Below are 18,956 nucleotides of genomic sequence, written 5' to 3' on the forward strand. Positions count from 1 at the left end.
ATTGCACTTCTTCCATTTTGTTTTATGACGTTTATTTTTTGTTGTTGTTTTTTTTTTTCAATGTTATTTGACAAATTTATTTATTTATTTTATAGTTCTCAGATACAAACAAATAAAAAAAACCATTTACACTCTTTCTAGCTCTATATAAAGTCGAATAGACCAAAATTAATAAAAATCAAGGTCATACCCTAACGCTCATATTTGACTTCCACTAAGCTTTTAAATAGTGACGTCATAGATAATAAATGTTAGGAAGAGTAGCTATATATCGCCCACCTTGACGGTTAATGTTAGGGTATCGCTGTTATTCTCTATGACGTCAAAACATATGTGTCTTGCCAAGGAGTCGGTGCGATACATCAAATTGAAAATTCTAGGAAGCTTCATTACATGATGATCTAACCTTGTATTTCTATTAACCTTGAGATAGACCAAGAACAGTGTATATATACTATTGAAAAAATGATCCCTTGCCAATTTTGTAAGTTTGCAGAATTAATAAGAAAATAATGGTCTATCATAATTTAATGGTATGTTTATTTTAACACACGGCGTTACTTCGCTAATAAAGAAATACCCTGTGTATTTTGTTGTCAGCTGTTGATTCCATTGTCTGACCTGATAGGTCAGGGATATTTCACAATTTATTTTATGTGATAAAATAAACGGAGTAATGAGTTACAGATAAACTTATGCTTCGTTTCCAAAAGGACAAAAATACAATTTCTTGTCGATGCCTTGTCGTATATATACATTGTACCCTCATTCATCTTAGATATTTATTTGGCTATAAATTAGAAATATAAATCTATAGCTACGTTTTTAATAAAATATTACGAAGCAATATTATATTACTGTATAGTATAAAATTCAAAGTAGGATTTGAATATTAAGAAATATATATGTAAGTATTTATAAGTAATTCATATTAAAAATTGTCGATAAATAATAAGACAATGTTTGTCTGAGAGTACCTAAGAGAGAAATAATAGTTGACATGATTAAATTATTTGGCTCACTACTAGATGATTTTGTGTTTTTTTTCTGTTTCTTTTTGGAGGAAAGATGGAATAACTTAATAGAGGTAACGACGTGAACAGTGATGAACAAAACAATTTTTGGAGGAATAAAATGCTGAATATAACCCCAAAACCCCTTCACCGTCATCAATTATGGTGGTGGAAACATGACGTTTTGGGGTTATCTCTCTACTAAGGGGAAAATGCTGACTTAATGGCATCAAAGTGAGGATGTCCCAATTCATCCTACGGGAAATTTTGGCCAACAACCTCCTTCCCTCAGGGCAGGGCAATGAAAATGGGTCGTTTTATATGTCTTCCAATACGACAATGACCATTAAGATCTTGCCAAAGAAAGATATGAGTACTCAAGAAGAAGCACATTAAGGTCAATAAATGACCTAGCCAGCCTCCGGACCTCAATTCTCCCGTAGAAAATATTTATCATTGGATAAATTCGTAAATACTTATTTTTCCAGTGTACATATGGTTTTAATGTAACTTTTTATCCGTATAAAATTTGATTGTTTTTCTTCAAAAATCAACCAACATCAACAATCTCTTATGCTGTAAAGGGAATAATTAGTTAATCCCTTACCGATTTTGCATATTTGCACACTGACAAAAGAAAGAACAGCCTATGATTTTAATGGTATGTTTATTTTAAGGTAGCAGTGAGGGACTATACACGAACAAAAAAAAAATTGCGGTCAAATCGTTCTTTCCCCTTAAGGAAATAAACTCCCTCAAAACATAAAGTTTCCACTCATATGATTTTTACTATAAAAATGGTGTTCATAGGGCTTTACTCGGCATTTTTCTTCTTTCAAACACGCGGAGTCAAGTTGATATTAAACAGCTCGAGCTCAAAGCCTCCTCTGAGTCATTCAAGTGTTTATTAACAAACTTCAGACGACCATGTATGTATTAATAACTTTCATATTAGATGATTTTCAAGATTTTTATGTAATATTATGTCTCTTACTGTTAAAACAAACCTACAATTAAAACAGACTGTTCTTTTCCTCACCATTGGACAAACTTTCAAAATCTGTAAGGGAACAAATACTTATTTTCTCCATTGTATATAAATGTTGGGGTTGCTCAAATATGGGGAAAATTGACTATGAGCATGATCTTTGGAAATTATGCTTTTAAATTGCGGGACCCCTTAAGTCAGGGGTTGGCAACCTTTTGAAAAGTAGGGGCCAAACAGATATGGAGTGTCATGGCAGAGGGCGAGACAGCTATCGCTGCTGAGTCATGGTGGAAAACCATGTTATTGATTTTCTGGGTGTTTCGAGAAAACAAGGATTTTATATAATTTTATTTAAGCAATACTCTTATCTATTACTAGAGGAATTGAAATAAAGAAATGAAATATAAACACAATTTAAAAGAAAAATCTATATTTTTATAATTAAAAAAAATAGGAAAAAATCTAATTACTTAATGACACACTTTTTCGGCTTATTTTTTATATATTAAGTGATTTTTTTATCGATGACAGGAGCAAAACTTTGATAATTGTTATGTCAAGTTCTATAGTGTCGTTTAGTGTTAGAAACTTTCATTTGGAATAAGTAGGCTTATATTTATATAATTGTCAATGATAAGATGGGGGCTGGTCAAAATTCACTCCCCAGCCGGGGGTTGCCGACCTCTTCCTGAAATGAATAGTATATACAATAAAATTTAAATATAATTGTTGAAAACTAAATAGATTTTCAATAAATCTTATTTTCCAATCCTCATATTCTTCATTATTACAAGCAGTGTGGAAGTTGGTTCTTTTAGAGCCCTCGAGTACAGCTTTTTTGAATTAAGTAACCCCCCCATCCGAGACAAAATAAAAAAAGACTTTAATAAATGATGAAATAGCTGGGTTTTTTTTTTGGATCTGAGGCATGTATAATTGTGAAATACACAACCGGACCCGCGGGCTAAATGTCAACTCTGTACGAATATATAATTATAGTAAATAAATGGCGAATTTCTAAGGTAATAAATATTTATCGGGAGTTCCTGTAGGAGTAAAACCCCAAGAAATCCTTGGATCCTGGGAAGAAACCATGTGTGTATCTATAAATACCGGTAGTTGCATAAATACGAGGACTAATTTTTAAACATGTATATCTTGAGGTTCCGTGACCGGAAATAAAAAATTCTAGCACAAATGACTCGGTAAATTTTTTGCCTTTGTTTTTGTTTTTCTTATTTGCATCAAACAAAGTCGTTTACGATGAATGACGAGGCCAAACGTCATATGGTTGCCACTCTCCTCCGCGCTGGTAGGTCTGTCAAGGAGATAATCTAGGGCACTGGACTATCCAGGACTACTGTATTCAAGGTCCTGAAGCTAGTCAAGGAGGAAAAGATCTGAAAGACCTGTCCATACCCTGGCATGACTCAGGATTGGCTTTCTGCCAACATACCATTTTGGAAAAAAAACATTTGGCCACCTCAATCACCTGACTTGAATCCCCTTGACTACAGTGTGTGGTGACAAATTGAAAAGAAAGCCTGTGCTACCCGACACCTAAATTTGGACTCATTGAAGGCCAGCGTCAATGAGCAATGGGAACCCATGGAAGACCATTATATCATCAATGTGTGCAAGGCCTTCCGCGGGCGCTTGGAGGGTGTCATAGCAGCTGATGGCGGTTATATTCAGTAATTATATTAAATTTTATAGCAGGATAAATTCTCTATTAAATGATTCTCAATAAAAATACGTCATACGAATTGTATTACACATTTAATTATTTGCCACAAATAGTCCGCGTACTTGTGCAACTACTGGTATGTATTTCCTTCATTACTCGGATATAGTTCGTTTTAGACCAGGGGTGAACAAACTAAGAAACTTGTGCAGCAAGTCGCGCACCAAAAAATATTTATGAATAAACTTCTAGAAGGTGAATTAAAATTTAATTAGTCAGATGGAGCTGCACTGATTAAGTACAAGTAAATATTAAAGTAGCTCTGATGAGTAGAAGAATATTTTGGAGGAGAGCAGCTAAAGCTGTCAGGACTTTTTTTAGATAAGATATTAGTAGCTATGAGATGAAGGAAATATGCATAAATCCACTCTGTATCTAGCTAGAACATATGCAGGAATTACTTCAATGCCGATCCTCAATTATATTTTAGATTGAACAAGGGCATGCCCTTATAATTCTTCAAGAAATCATCAGTGTTTGTCTCCGTCACTCATAAGTACACGTATTAAAGCTTACTTTATCCTTGGATGTTTTAATTATTTAAAAATGATATTATTTAATTATGATAACAGCCTTGAAAAAATTATAAAAATACTCAATTAGGAAAAAAAATCATGAACGTATTCAGATAATATTTTCTACAATTCTATAAATACACATATGTCAATTTTTTACACAACAAATTTACTTCATGATACTAAAACTACACCTAAAATATTACTAACAAGGTGCTTAAGAGTTAAGATAAGTAGTACTTTTTTCAATTTACATGTGAGTGTGAAATGTCACATGTGTGAATAAACATAAATCCAATTATAAAAGGCGTGGAAAAAAAGGATGAAAATGGATTTTTACATATTTTTGTCCAATTTAATTTCATAAAAAACCTTAGAGGAATACTGAAATAACAAATGTCAATTTGTATAAATTCTCGATTTTTTGGTTCAAGTACGAAATCAAGTCATAAATGAAGTCGTAAGTCTCGAGTCCAAGTCGCCAACTCTATCTAATACCGTGAGGATTGTATATATTATTATGCCTTTCCGGTAGAATAAAAACTAACGTTTTTATTTGAGTTTATTTAACACACGGGCGAAAATTTCCTTGTCTTCACAAATAGATGACGTTCTTTTTTAGTTCATTTCCTTTTCCGTTAATATCAACCTTTTAAAAAAAGCTGTCAAAATTTTATCAAAAAAATTTCTTAAGTTTGTCAAGTGTGACGCTACGTTTGATAATTCCAAAACAATGGATCAAAAACAATTTTGTCTTTTAATTTTACACTGCTTCTTGATGGAGAAAAATACTTTTCAAGCTGAGTAATGGCTTGAAAAGTGTTATGGGAATACAACTCCATAAATTGATTAATAAAAATAATAATAAATTAAAAAAATACAATTTTGGAGGAAAAAAAACTTATTTTCTTGGATAAACTCTGTACATTATAGCTTTTGCATTATGAAAAGGCTGGAACCACGACTTTCCATAATCAGCTTTCCATAATAAATATTATAACTTTTGTCATGTTTGTTCCTTACAAACATTCCAACCGTGGGGTTGTCTTGGATGACGGTTAGGACATATAATAAGTAAATATAATAAATTTCAATGTAAATATAATTATATTATTAGACAATATATCCGAGTTTTAATATCACTGTGACAAGTGAAGATTAAAATTATTTATAGGTATGAAACTTTTAATTAAATACATTTTTTAACGTAAAAGATCAATTTCATTGGGTGGATTTAGTTGTTCTTTTTTTTCTGACCAATTTGTCTGCCTTGAAACCTTTAATTGTATATCTGGTTGTTGATTGACACCTCCCATGGAAATATGTAAATAGTGATGAAAATCGTTTGTATCGTTAATTTAAAAAAACGAAAATCAATATGGTAACCCTGACAATTTGACCATTGTTTGGAGGAGAGTAGGTTAGCTGTCATATAGTATCATTAGATCAGCTAGAAGCAGCTGTGACGAAAGGGTGGGGAGAAGGAAATCAACAGAGATATAGCAAGAATTATTCCATTCTGCACTCATTTCTACTTTGAGTTTAACAAGGACATACAATTATAACTCTACACCCATTCCTTTAGGTTACTCTCCATCTTTTATGAGCACACGTCAATGTTCAATCCAGTTTCGTAGATATCAGATTGAATGTTGCGCATAATTGAAAAGGAAGTTCACACCTCAAGAATTAAATAATAATGATAACTGCTCTGGAAAAGAAAAAAAACACTTTTAGCCTGCCAACTCCAAAAAATAACTTGCGATCTATAAAATGCTTACTATTAGCTTTTTTGCGCATGAGTGTATTAACCTTCACATCTTTATTCGTGAAAAACTCCTGATCATATTATCTTGAACAGTTAATCTTCCGGCTTGAAGGGAACCTTACATGTCACTTAAGCTGAGCAATAGTGGTACCTTGCAATTTTTTTATTTGCCTTTATTTCCAACTAGTCAAACCACATTTCTCCTTTTTAGGCAAAGACCATTTAGTGACAAAAATCAGAATCTCCACTCACCCAGGCTCAAAACAATTCGATGGCGCTTTTATGGGATGTTTGTTGTATCATTCACAAATTAAATTTTTATTCGCGTCCTCTGTTATCCCATTTTCTTGGACTGCATTCATAATCGGTATTTTTTTCTTTCCTTTTTTACCTATCAGTCTTTTTTCTACTTGCTCTAATCGCGTCATTTCTGCTAGGTTCTTTTATTTCAATTGTCAATTTTTACCGAATTTAATTAATTCCTATATTTTTCCATATAAAGGAACTGCTTTTGCTGAACGAAAATATAAAAGTTCCTTGAAGAATAAAAATATAAATTAAATAAATAATTTATAAACGATGGATAATTTGACAATTTTATTGTAACAAAATTTGTAAGTAGTTTTCGTACCTCCAATATTTTATAATGTCTCATAAAAAAGGTATGAACCAATTTGCACTATTTATTTCTTACAAAAAACCTACAAACATATGTCAAGGCACTACCGTACTGACAAAAAAATTGATACTGTAATTTTTTGTCGAATTTTCAACTATTTTTTTTCTTTAATCAGTGTTCTGAACTTTGATTGGTTTGATTAGAGGGTTTGTAATTATACTGTGAATAATCTCAGACAGTTATTATTGAATAATGATATTGACTAAGGATTATCAAAGGATTTAGGGTATTTTTTTCTTTTGTTTTTCTCGGAGGAAAGGTTGCAAGATACAACAAAGGTAACAGCCGACTTGGCATATAAAAATCATATTAATGATCCAAGAAAGGAGAACTTCAGAGCCTTGTCAACTTGTTACATATAATACCTATATTATGCAATGATGGTACGGAGTGATTAATAAGTATTAATTGCCGCCATTTTGACTTTTTCCTCTTCTTCTTCAGGTAGATATACAATACTAATAACAATGAGAATTGTAAGGTATGTACGTTGAACATACGAGAACATATATATATGTGTGTAACCATTTGAACGTGGATCCTTCTCACTTAATCATCATTTATTAAACCATTTTTTTATAACCATTACAAAAGTCCGACATCTTTTCTTGATATATATAGAACCTACTGGGTGCATACGTAAAAATATTCTCACTGTTAACACAAACTACATATAACATGATAAAAATCTAATAGTACAAGCGTCAATGATGGTATCCTCAAGATATTTGATCCACTTATTGCTAAGTTTAGTACAGAGAGATTCCACATTTAGATGAGGCGTGTCCAAAGCTGATTTTATGAAACTTTACGATCTGATTAAATTTCTACTTTTGATTTTACAAGCCATTCATGATATCTACTAGAGTATTCCGATACTATTTTGACTTGAAATATAAAACAACAAAAATTGTTGTTAAGTGCAATTATCATGCACTCACAGATACTGGGATTGTGGGACCTCAGACATTTGATGATGTTACATAAAAAAATATGTTCTTCTTCCCAGAAAACTTGGGCCTTACATTACTTACGGAACATTTTTTATGACTCAAATGCATTCCAATTAATGGTTTTAATATCAATTTCGTATAGAGAATTTTCAATAATGTCATATATAAAATAGACACCATTTGGGAAGTCAAAGTTGATATTTTTAGAACACAAAATGTCTAATTTATAATAAATACGAATTTAACTCCATCAAATGGCTTTCAGAATATAAAAAACGACTTAACGTCTACATTGAATACTATTTGATGCCAATGACAAGCAGTAATATTTGAATGAAATCAAAGTATTATGCACTAAAAAATGATTAGATTTGTTTCATCAATTTTGTTTTGGATCGATTAGAGACGAGAAAAGTAGGATATTAGTGACAAAATACCTTATTAAAATAGTTCATTTGTATCTACACTATGGAAATAATATTGTATAACGATGTAATAAGATAATTTGAATACATATTAGGGTCATAAATAATAAAACTGGACCTGTAAAAGGATATATTTGCAGTAGCTGTGGATGTTTGAACTTATTTGGTTTAATTCATGTTCTGTGCGTGGATGAGTTAAATTAGAATAAAACTTCTGTTACTTAGCCAATACAAAACAATCATTAATGAGTAGTAATGTCATAGTTTGAAGAAATTGTATATTTTAAACAAAATTTATTATATATGTCCCTCAATAGCCTTTATCAAAGCCTCGATTCTGAGCATAAACTTGATGGGGAAGCCATTTTATTTGTTGGTCCCATTTTGACATCTTATAGTTGCTATTTTCCTTTATATTAATATAAAGACATGGTTTTCATTCTTATAAAGCATTAATAATATGCCCCCTCCCCCCCCCAAAATGGCTGACATCAGCAACGCTGACGTCACGTGAAAATGTTTTATAGTGTCATATTATGTGATTAGGTACCAATATAGTACCAGTATACAAATAACACTAGTGCGTACTGTTTTTGTTACAAAATATGAAAGGACTTTTTGTTACGCACTCTGTACAAATATGTATATAGGTATACACATACAACCCCTGAAACAACAGGCAAGACTCTATAATTTAAGACAATTACACTGCAATTATAATGATAGGAGTGAAATAAATATGAAAAACGAAATAATACTCAAGAAATATTTATATATACCCAAAAAAGAAAAGAAACCCATAATCATAATTATATTAATCAGAACTCTAATTTGTTGTTGCTCCTTTGTGCAAAATTAAATTCCATTTTGTATCATTCCTTCATCCATCCATGTAGCATTGTAATAGGTGAGACCAGGTATCAATTACAGTTGATATCAAGAACGGGGTTGGTTTCAAAATTTGGGTGTCTTTTAACCTGGTCTCATTCTATATCTTAGAAATGCTTACAAATTGGACATAAAGCCCGTCCCCAAAACACTCTTTGCGAAATGACGTCATCACAGATAACAGCCAGTGTCGTCATCGTCAATCAATCTCAATCCTCTTCCACCAAATTGTTATAAGAACGATAAACACTCCTTATTTAATTACGATTTTATCCCCATTATGTTTAATTACGAGGTTTCATTACGTAATCAAACCACAGCTGAAACAAAGATCAAATAGCTTTGTTTTTATCTCATGTCTCTAAGTGGAGAAATTTCGGAGGAACAACAAAAAAGGCAACGCGTGGTGGATCTCCTACGCGCCATTGTCAGTCTTAAGAAGCCTGCGGATACAGTTGGCATTTCCATCCGGACTGCCTATAACATCAAAAAGTCCATTAGTGCCCCATGCAGGCACGAAGTTCATAAAACTTCTGCAGCAACAACATAATTGACTTCTGGCATGCCTCCATTTGGCCCTCCTCCAGCCATGACCTCAACCCTTGGACTTTGCAATTTAAGACGTCTTGGGGAAGAAACTCAGCCACACCTCTCATCTAGATTTGTATTTGTCCAAGCGGGCATAATGAAAGCGTGGTACTTCGTAGACACGGCATTAATTATCCAGAGCTACCAATATGTTCGCCAGCATGTAGAGGCTATTATTGCTGGTAAAGGAGGACATATTGAATAAAAATGTAGCTACATATAATATTTAAAGAGAAACATCATAATTGGTTTTGAGTTGCCTTTTCTTGATCTCATAAGAATCACACTTTTCATAATTTAATCATGCTACTGCTAGTTTCGGGTCCAGACTCTGTAATTAGGCCTACACTAAGATTTATGGCACTCTATTCTCGTATATAGGATGTAAACGTATCATTGAAATAATTCGAATTGTGAACAGAGGTATTTTACTATAATATTACTTGTAAAAGTGAAGTCTTACGTTATAAAGGTTTCTTCAAAATTTGAAACATTTTTCAAACACCAATAAGGGGTATGGGACTGAAAAATACACGGTAAGTGGCCCATACAACCGTAGGTAAGAGTCACAGACAAGGTAAAGACGTTTAATTAACACCAAGATGTCTAAATTGAAGCTCATTCCAATGTAGAAAATAATATTCGACGAGATGGGAACTCGAACTCTAAAGTAATTTAAATCGTTTTCTTTTTTATGTGACTCAGACTTGACTAGCTGACTTCACAAGCACACGTGGTCAAAAAAAATGTCCAACAATAGTGTGTAAATAGATTAAACATATTTTGACATATGTGTACTTTCAACACAAAGGCAAGCAAATAATTTCTATCAAAATTAAGTATGGATTATTTTTTCATTATTAGACGAATTATTGTCCATTTCTATTAATTAGGATTATTCAAACTAATCCGAATAAGGTGTTGCAACTTAAATTTAAAGTTGCAAAAATTAATTCTCCCTATAAAAAAAATTTAGAAAATGAGAGATTATATCAATTTGAATTCAGTTTGAATTTTGTATCATAAATCAAATGAAAGTTCTAGAATGTAGTAAATAATCTTGAGTACCTCAAATTATTTCCAAAATTTGACGGACAAATTGACCACAATATGTAAAAGAAATATAAGATGTTAGAAACTAAAATTTATATTTCCCCTTTTCTTGATTTTTATTCCAGATGGTTTTCGTTTAAACTCACTATTTTCGTTAAAAAACCATTACCAATTTGATACATATGGGATGTTGCTTGCATGTGAAAATGAGTCGACTCAATCATTTGGACCTGATCTGGGGACTTAATTTGAATTCATATGTGTTAAAAGATATTGATCCTCTTATACGTGTCGTGGACTTATTGTTTTCGCATTTTCTTTGTTACATGTCTTTTGTTCCGAAATATCCTCAGAAAAATTGTTCGTTCTACACTTTGTAGATGTAATGCTTGTCTGTTCGACGTTTTCTACTATCGACATTATGTCAGAGCACCGTTCTGGAAGACTGCAGGAATTTACTAGACGGGATTTCAGTGTCGTATTACCTATTTTTTACTCTTGCGAGTAAAATCGTAACAAGGGCCTATGAACAAAGTACGTACAAGAGTAGGAGGGGCGGGAAGAAGTTTGAAATGACGAACACAAGCTATATTAGAGTACGCAAATTATGTTTACAAAATGTAAATATGGTGAAGGGGGGGTGCAAAAAATTCCGTAGATACATACTTTATACCTTGCCCCTTAATGCATGCTTGATTTAGTTGGTCAACACAGGGTCACCTCAAGAGAGGTCAAGAATATATGTTGAGGGTAAGGGCTACCCTAAGCATCGTAGTTAATTTTTTTCAAAATTGTAAAAAGAGCTCTGTGTAAAGGTTGACCCACAATGATAACAAAAAAAAGAAAAAAAAATTGTCAAAAACTTCTCACTTCTTCTTTATTTGCTAGCCCTTAAAAAAATATATATATGTATATATAGCAGAATACTATTATGAAAAACATCTGTTACAAAATTGCTATAAAAAAAATATATATATACGTTCGTAATAAAACGATATTATTTTTTTTTTCATCGACTTTTACACGGATTATAAATACATTTATGAAATATATATATATCTATATAAATATATAACTCAATTAAGCTTTACAGCTCTTATAAATAGGAGAAGAAGTATCATTTATAATAAGCGACATCTATGAACCAAAAAATGATATTTAAACAAAAAAAATAAAAAAAATGTTTGGCTTCTTGATTAATAATTCACCTCTCAAAATCCTTTTTATCCAATGTCTTGAAGAAAAATTGACCAAAATTAATACTTTTTTGCCAAATATATGTCATATTAATTATGCAAATCGGGTTTATTTTATAACTCACTTTCTTTTGTTATTAGTTGACAAACTGAAGAGAGAATTTTCTTTTCTTAAGTATTTGTTATTATAACTCGTATTTAATTCTTGAGGAGTTATTAACTTTTAATTAACAAAACCGGATTGAACATTCTTGTGTGCTCATCAAGGAAGGAGAGTAACCTATAAGATTTGTTTCAGAGTAATAATTGTAAGCCCTAGTTGGACTCAAGCTATAATTGAGGATTGACATCGTAGTAATTCTTGCCAATGGCTATGTTTATTTCCATTTTACCCATCGCTCGTCTCGAGTAAGTTGTTTTTAAATCACTTCTCTTATAAAATACATTTTTTTGACGACTTTAATATGATGATTTTTTTTTTTTTTTTGGGATGACTTTCATTTATAAAAGACAATTTTTGATTACCTTTATTTATTTAACTCCATTTATTGTTTTAAATAATTTCAATGCTAGGTATTTAATTAAATGTCTAAATTTTGTGCAATCGCATGCATTCAAGTACCATCCCGCCCCTCCCAAATCCGACGTCTATGTGTCATACAATGGAACATTCTGCCCAGTCCAGCCTTAGGACCAGTTCCATCAGCCATTGGGACCAGTCCTTAAGGCCATAGGACTATCAGAAATAAGAAATAAATTTGAGTGATGCCATCAAAGACTCAACTTGAAAAGTTTTAGGACTGATAGGCAGAACTAAACTGAACCATACTGAACTGTACGGGACCGCAGTCTTCAGTCCTAAATAAAGACCGACACTACAATATTGATAATATTATTCAATATAAAATGTACTTACGTTACTCACATAGAGGGTGCAGTAAAAAAAATGCTGTATGTTACGTCCCCAGCTACAGACTGTCACACCATCTTGCGGATAGAATATATTTTTCTACTTTGTTTTAGCAAATGCTTTTTTCATGTCGAATATTCTGTTGCAACTGTTCCTGTTCACACTTTCAACCTAATTTGATTCAGTTTATATATTTTTGAAATTTGCTTTATATGTTGAGCACTGGCTTGTAAGTGTGGCCTTGTAGCCTTTTCTATCAAAATATAAATAGGTACTCTTTTTTCAAAGTACGTATTATCTATGTAAATACTTTAATATTTGGATAAGGGTATCCTAAGAGACTTTCAACAGAGAAGGGGATCAATCCCCCTTCCCAATTTTTGTACAACATAATTTGCTTTTGAAAATCCAAACAGGGATTTAAAATATTCATAGAGTAGTGAGTAAGCAGTATCATTCATATCTGGGTCAATGTGACATGGTTCTTAGTTTTTAAAATAAGCAAAAGGATTCTCACGAGAGGTAGATATAGATGGGGGGGGGGGAAATATTACTTTTTAGAAAGATAAGTGCAAAATAAATAACAACTGTAGATGAGATAATACTATTCACGGTAGAGAAATAAAGATATAACATGGCGGCTGGTTTTAGTTAAGGAAACAAAGAATAAACATTCTGATATTAATAAGTTTCATACAGCTTTTGTGTTTGGTCGTCTACTTTTAGATGATATTATCTGAGATTTAATAAATAATATTAAATGTCAGTATGAAAAAACAACAACACGAGAATGAACGTGGTAACCATGACAATTTAATATTGTCTGGAAGGACAACAGCTCAGCTGTCATGACGTTTTATTTAATTAGCTGCGAGCAACTATGAGTTGCTCGAAATAAACACAGACCCAACTTGACATCTAGTAATGATATAGGCAGTAATTACAAGGATGTCGATATTCAATTTTACCCAGAGTCCAACCAGACTTATAACTCTGTAACAAATCTTTCAAAACCTATTGATTATTTTACACTTATTTTTCTTTCTTGAACGATAAGAGAATAATGATGACGACTTTGGTGGATAAAAAATATGCACAGGTAGTAATTACAAAAAGGTGCCATTTTCGAAGTTTATATTTTGTAACTACGTAATATTAAGTTTAAGAATGGGATAACTGGGAAGTGCTGGGAGGAGGCGGGAGCAAGACTTATGGCATTACTGAATTAAGGTCAATGTTTATTTTATTTATTTTTTTTTATTTGGGGGAGGAGAAAATGAATCACTGCTATAAAGAGGAACCCCTCTTACATTTAAATAAGTATTAGTACAGTAAAAATATTAAAATTCTATTAAATACATATATATTTATCATTACGTTGTTTTTTTAAAGTTCACACCAAAGATGGGCGAGAATTCTTCTTTCATAGGGAGATGTGAACACCACAATGACAAATGATACAAATCCATTGATAAATGGGCATGTTAAAAATAAGAAACTAAAAATAACATGGCAACCCAAACAATTTGAAAAATGTTATGGAGGAGAGAAAGAATAATACTCATGGCGTTTCATTAAATCAGCTACAATCAGCTGTGACTGTGCAGGAAGGAGAAAAGTATATAAAAAAGGACATTTGCTAGAATTACTCCAAAGGTTACAAATTACAAATCCTCAAGGTTACACTCCGTCATTTATGACCACCCCCAAATGTTTAATCAGCTTTTGAATCTAATTGAATCTATTTAAAAAAGGATGTTGGACACTCGGGAATTGAATAATAAAAACAACTGCTAAGGAAAAGTAAACCCTTTTTTCGGATTACCAATTCCAAACAAACAATTACTGAGAATTATCTATTAAAGAACGAACAAAAAAAAAAGCAGGAGTACCAAGCTTTTTTTTCTTTTCTAATTTCTAAAGTAAGTTTTTTCTCTTACAAAATTCCCTTCTTCTAAAATCTGGAGGGAAAAAATCAGCCTATTAAATGTATGGCTGTTTCGGTAAATGCTATACCTAAATCATACCAAAGTTAATACCTAGAGGTAAAAGAGCAGTCCTTTAGATAGCTTGTCACTTCTATATGGTACCCCTCTGGCCATTCTTAGAATTTGGAGTGCCTCTTCTTAGGTGAAGGTCTTGTTACGGGACTAGAGCTCTATTATCCTGATGTTTATTAGTCATGAAAATCATTTGAAGAATATGGACTCGAGATTTCGTGAGTAGGATGTACTTCGATAGATAAAAAAACCATTATGCATTAATATAATTGTTCTTTGTTGTTTTTCTTGCTTTTGTTGAGTCCAAACACCTACCTATTCAATAGATGATGATGATATGTGGCGACAAGGACTCCGCCTGCTTTAAAACCAAACCATCATCAACTTAATGACGATAATGACTAATGACTTCTGATAAGAAAAGAAGTTGTTCCACATGAAAATTAGTTGATCATTAGTCCCTCTTCTTGGGTTGGGCTTTATGTGTTTATTATTATTGATAGGAATCAATATTGTTTATATGTTATTTGACTTTTTTGTTTAAAAAATCAATGGATTGCCAGATGTTCCGTTTGTTTGAATCGGCTTCTTTTGAGCCTAAAGTATGTACACATTGAATGGTACCTCTGATGAAGAAATCTCTGCCTTTACCCACCTACAACTAGTGTTAGATTCAACTCAAAATTTTCAAGCTCAATCCAGCTCAAATTTGAAAGTTTTGCATCGACTTGACGGACTCGTGATAGAATAAAGCTATAAACCAAGTGGCGAAACGAAGACCCCCAGATCAATATTTGTATAAAGGAGTTATCTATACGACACTTATATTTTTAAATGCTAAAGACGTTGAATATTCCTCTGTAACGTAACTAAGCCATGAATTTAAAATGTGTATTCTGCAAAGGAAAAAACAAATTATAATAGTTTTAGATTCAATTTCATAACAGTCGACTTGCTCATTTTAGGAGCAGAAGTAAGATACACCTTTGCTCCCAAATCCAAGTCACTGAAAATTTTCAACGAGTCTAGTTCAAGTCCTTTAAAATAACAAATCTTCTTTTATTCTTATGTTATAATTTGAAAAAAAGGTTATTCGTTCAAATTTAACCTCTACAAAGCTTCTTGTTCCTAGAAACAAAAATCTTTTTCTAATTTGTTTAATTGTTGTTTCATAGGGATATTTATTTTATAGAAAAAGATGCAACAATTATATTACAAAATATTTTATTTCATAACTGTGAATGAGTAATTATATAATTAATTAGTTATCAGTGATTTTGCCTAAGTCTTAAAATGTTGGTTTTTGTAGAATAAATCCTGTGCAAATTACCCAATTTGGACAAATTGTAGCAATTTATAATTATTGCATATCTGATGACTCAACTTTAACTCTTTAGGATCCCTGGAGTTATTTGCCTTTAAAGAACTTTACAAATATCTAATTATGAAAATGAATTGTAACATTCCTATTGAATTTTTTTGTAATTAAAAGATTTTCATAAATTGAACCAAGAAAATCACAAGAGCTAATTTAAAATTAGTTTAATTGTATAAAACATTATGTCTAATCCTTTTTTGGCTTAAGATTTTTCGACGGCAAACGCACGTTCCCCACTACTCCAATGCATAATTGTAACTGAATGTACTTCGAAGAAAATTTTGCCTCTAGAATGAAACTTCTAATGCCTGATTGTCACGTACTATAAAAAAGAAAAGTTATGTTCTTGCAGCCTGTACATGATCAACTCTACTTATAATAACATTTTTTATTGTCGTTTTGAATGAAGTTATCATTAGTCAAATGCTTCAAATTTTGATTCTTATTTGAGATCTTCCAAAAAATTAAATTTTATATAAAAAAAATTGTAGCGAGTTTATGTAATTTTCAGCCAAAATTGTTTGCTGGAAGTTGAGTCAAGTCATTAATTGTATTCGAGTTCGATGAATACTCAAAAAATACAACACTATTACCTTCATACAAATCTTGGAAGTTGTGGAAATTCCATTAAGAAAATATTGTTTTCATCATTTCCGCTTCTGACTGAGGCGATTCCTTCTTGTATTTATGTAGACATATTTGTAGGGAAAAACCGCAAGACATCACATGGGTTTCAAATAAGAAATATGAATACATTTGGATAATATATGTTTTTTTTTAAATAAAAAAATTTCCTTGGCGTATAATGAGGTGTGACTGTCATTATAATTAAACAAGATTTATTTCGTGTGTAATTTTTCACACCATTATTCTGTGGTTGGAAAGAGAGAGGTGCTGGCTGTTACTATACTTGTACGTATATGAAAATATACTTACATATATTCAAGTGAGAAATAAATATGTTGGTTCATTTTTGTGTGTAGATGAAAAAGATTTTTTTCAAAAAACTACGGGTTATATGTAGAGGCACCACTGCCTTGGGATTTATTGACGTTAAGTAAGGGATAGTTTGTATCAAAATACAGGATCTTAAACAGGGTTATGCATCGAAACGCGGAGTCTTGGGCCTCCTCGTCTTCACAATCTCTTTCAGAAGGTGTGTGGGGTCCTTGTATATAACGACAGTCTCACTTCGCTCTTCATAGCCCTCCTGATTGTCCTAGCATCCACGAGATGTCGTTGGCAAGGCGATTCATCGATTTGGTGGGATCTTCTTTGATGTTCTTCTCTAAGCTAGACAGGAACTCCGAGCCCATCTTCAAACTCTGCCCTCCACTTCCTCCTTTCATGGAAAGGTCTACTTCATCATTCTTCATCATGCCACATTGAAAACCAGGCTCTTGGATCCCTTCACAATGTGTATAATCCTCGCAATCTTCGCTGCCTTTTGGTATCTTGCTCCCTCATCATAACAGAATGACGAAATGTTTACTATGGTTTTTATGCACAAACAAATGGCTGAACTAGAATGTCAAAAAATAATCACTAAGCATTCCTATATGAATGAGAAAATTAACATTAATTAACAGTCATCCTTTTTCTGCCCATCCATGTACAAGGAGACCATTTGATTACTTTTGTCGGATTAAACTATTTATATCTTTTAACTTTGTCTATCTAAAGTGATAAGAGTTTACTAGTCGTTAAGTTTTTCAGAAGTCGTTCCCGTAGCAACTAATTTTAACTGCAGCTAAACAATATATTAGAAAAAACGGTGGAACAAGTTGGGGCTGGAAGCATCCTATGGCCTATAACGAAACTTCGAAGAAGATAATGTTGATAGGGATATATAGGCTTAAAAATCATAAGGAAAAACGATTGTATACACTTATCAGCAGATATTACTGAAGGTAAAGAAGAATATGAAATACCTCACTAACAAAAAAATTTACGATGTATTTTGTTGTTGGCTTTGACTTTTCTACTTTTTCTGTTCTTTTATTTGTGTTCTGAAAGTTTTTGAATTGGCTCTTTTTATACTGTGAACAATTCTCAACAAAGACTAAATAATTAATTAATAATCCCATAGTGTAAAGTCATATTTAAATAAATTACTTGCGTACAAAAAAAACAATTTGTACAAACATGACGTCATATAGTTATAACTACATATCCATGCAAATTTTGATAGTATTTGGTTATCAACAAAGTGAAGGGAGGACAACTGACCCCTAGCTAGTGCTTGTTTGTATGAGAATATTGGGTGCATTTCCTATTTTATGAGGGTGTATTTGTCATTATGCACCACACGTTATACATATGGTGAATAAAAGGTGCCCAAATTTTATCGGTGCCTCAGGCTCCTACCATGGTATATCAGTTCTACCCTACCTTTGGCTCACTCCTGCCACTCTCTCCAAATGTTGAAATTTTCTTTAAATGAATAAATATTTTCCCAGTTAATACTAATTTTTAATAAGTAGCTAGCTCACAGTGTTAGTATGCCGACACAATAATGTACTTTGTGTTTTGATGTTTGCTGTCGATGTTTCTGCTTCTTTTCTCGTAATGAGTGTACTGGACGTTGATTAGTTAAATTATAATTAGCTCTTGTTCAGTTGTGAACAATTCACAGCAATGATTGAAAGATTAATCCAAAGTTGAGAAGAATTGCCAAACTACTAACTTATTTTTGGCCTTTTGTGTTCCTTTTCGGATGAAAGGTTCCGCGATACAATATAGGTAACGACGTTAGATAATTAGAAAAATCAATAGTTGAGAATATGTCGAAGCTGTTCATCTTACAGCAATGCAATTGTTGTGGGAGCCCGTTTTATAATAATGAAGTCATTTATTGA

This window comes from Lepeophtheirus salmonis, chromosome 4, assembly GCF_016086655.4.
Source record: "Lepeophtheirus salmonis chromosome 4, UVic_Lsal_1.4, whole genome shotgun sequence".
NCBI classification, from domain to species: Eukaryota; Metazoa; Arthropoda; class Copepoda; order Siphonostomatoida; family Caligidae; genus Lepeophtheirus; species Lepeophtheirus salmonis.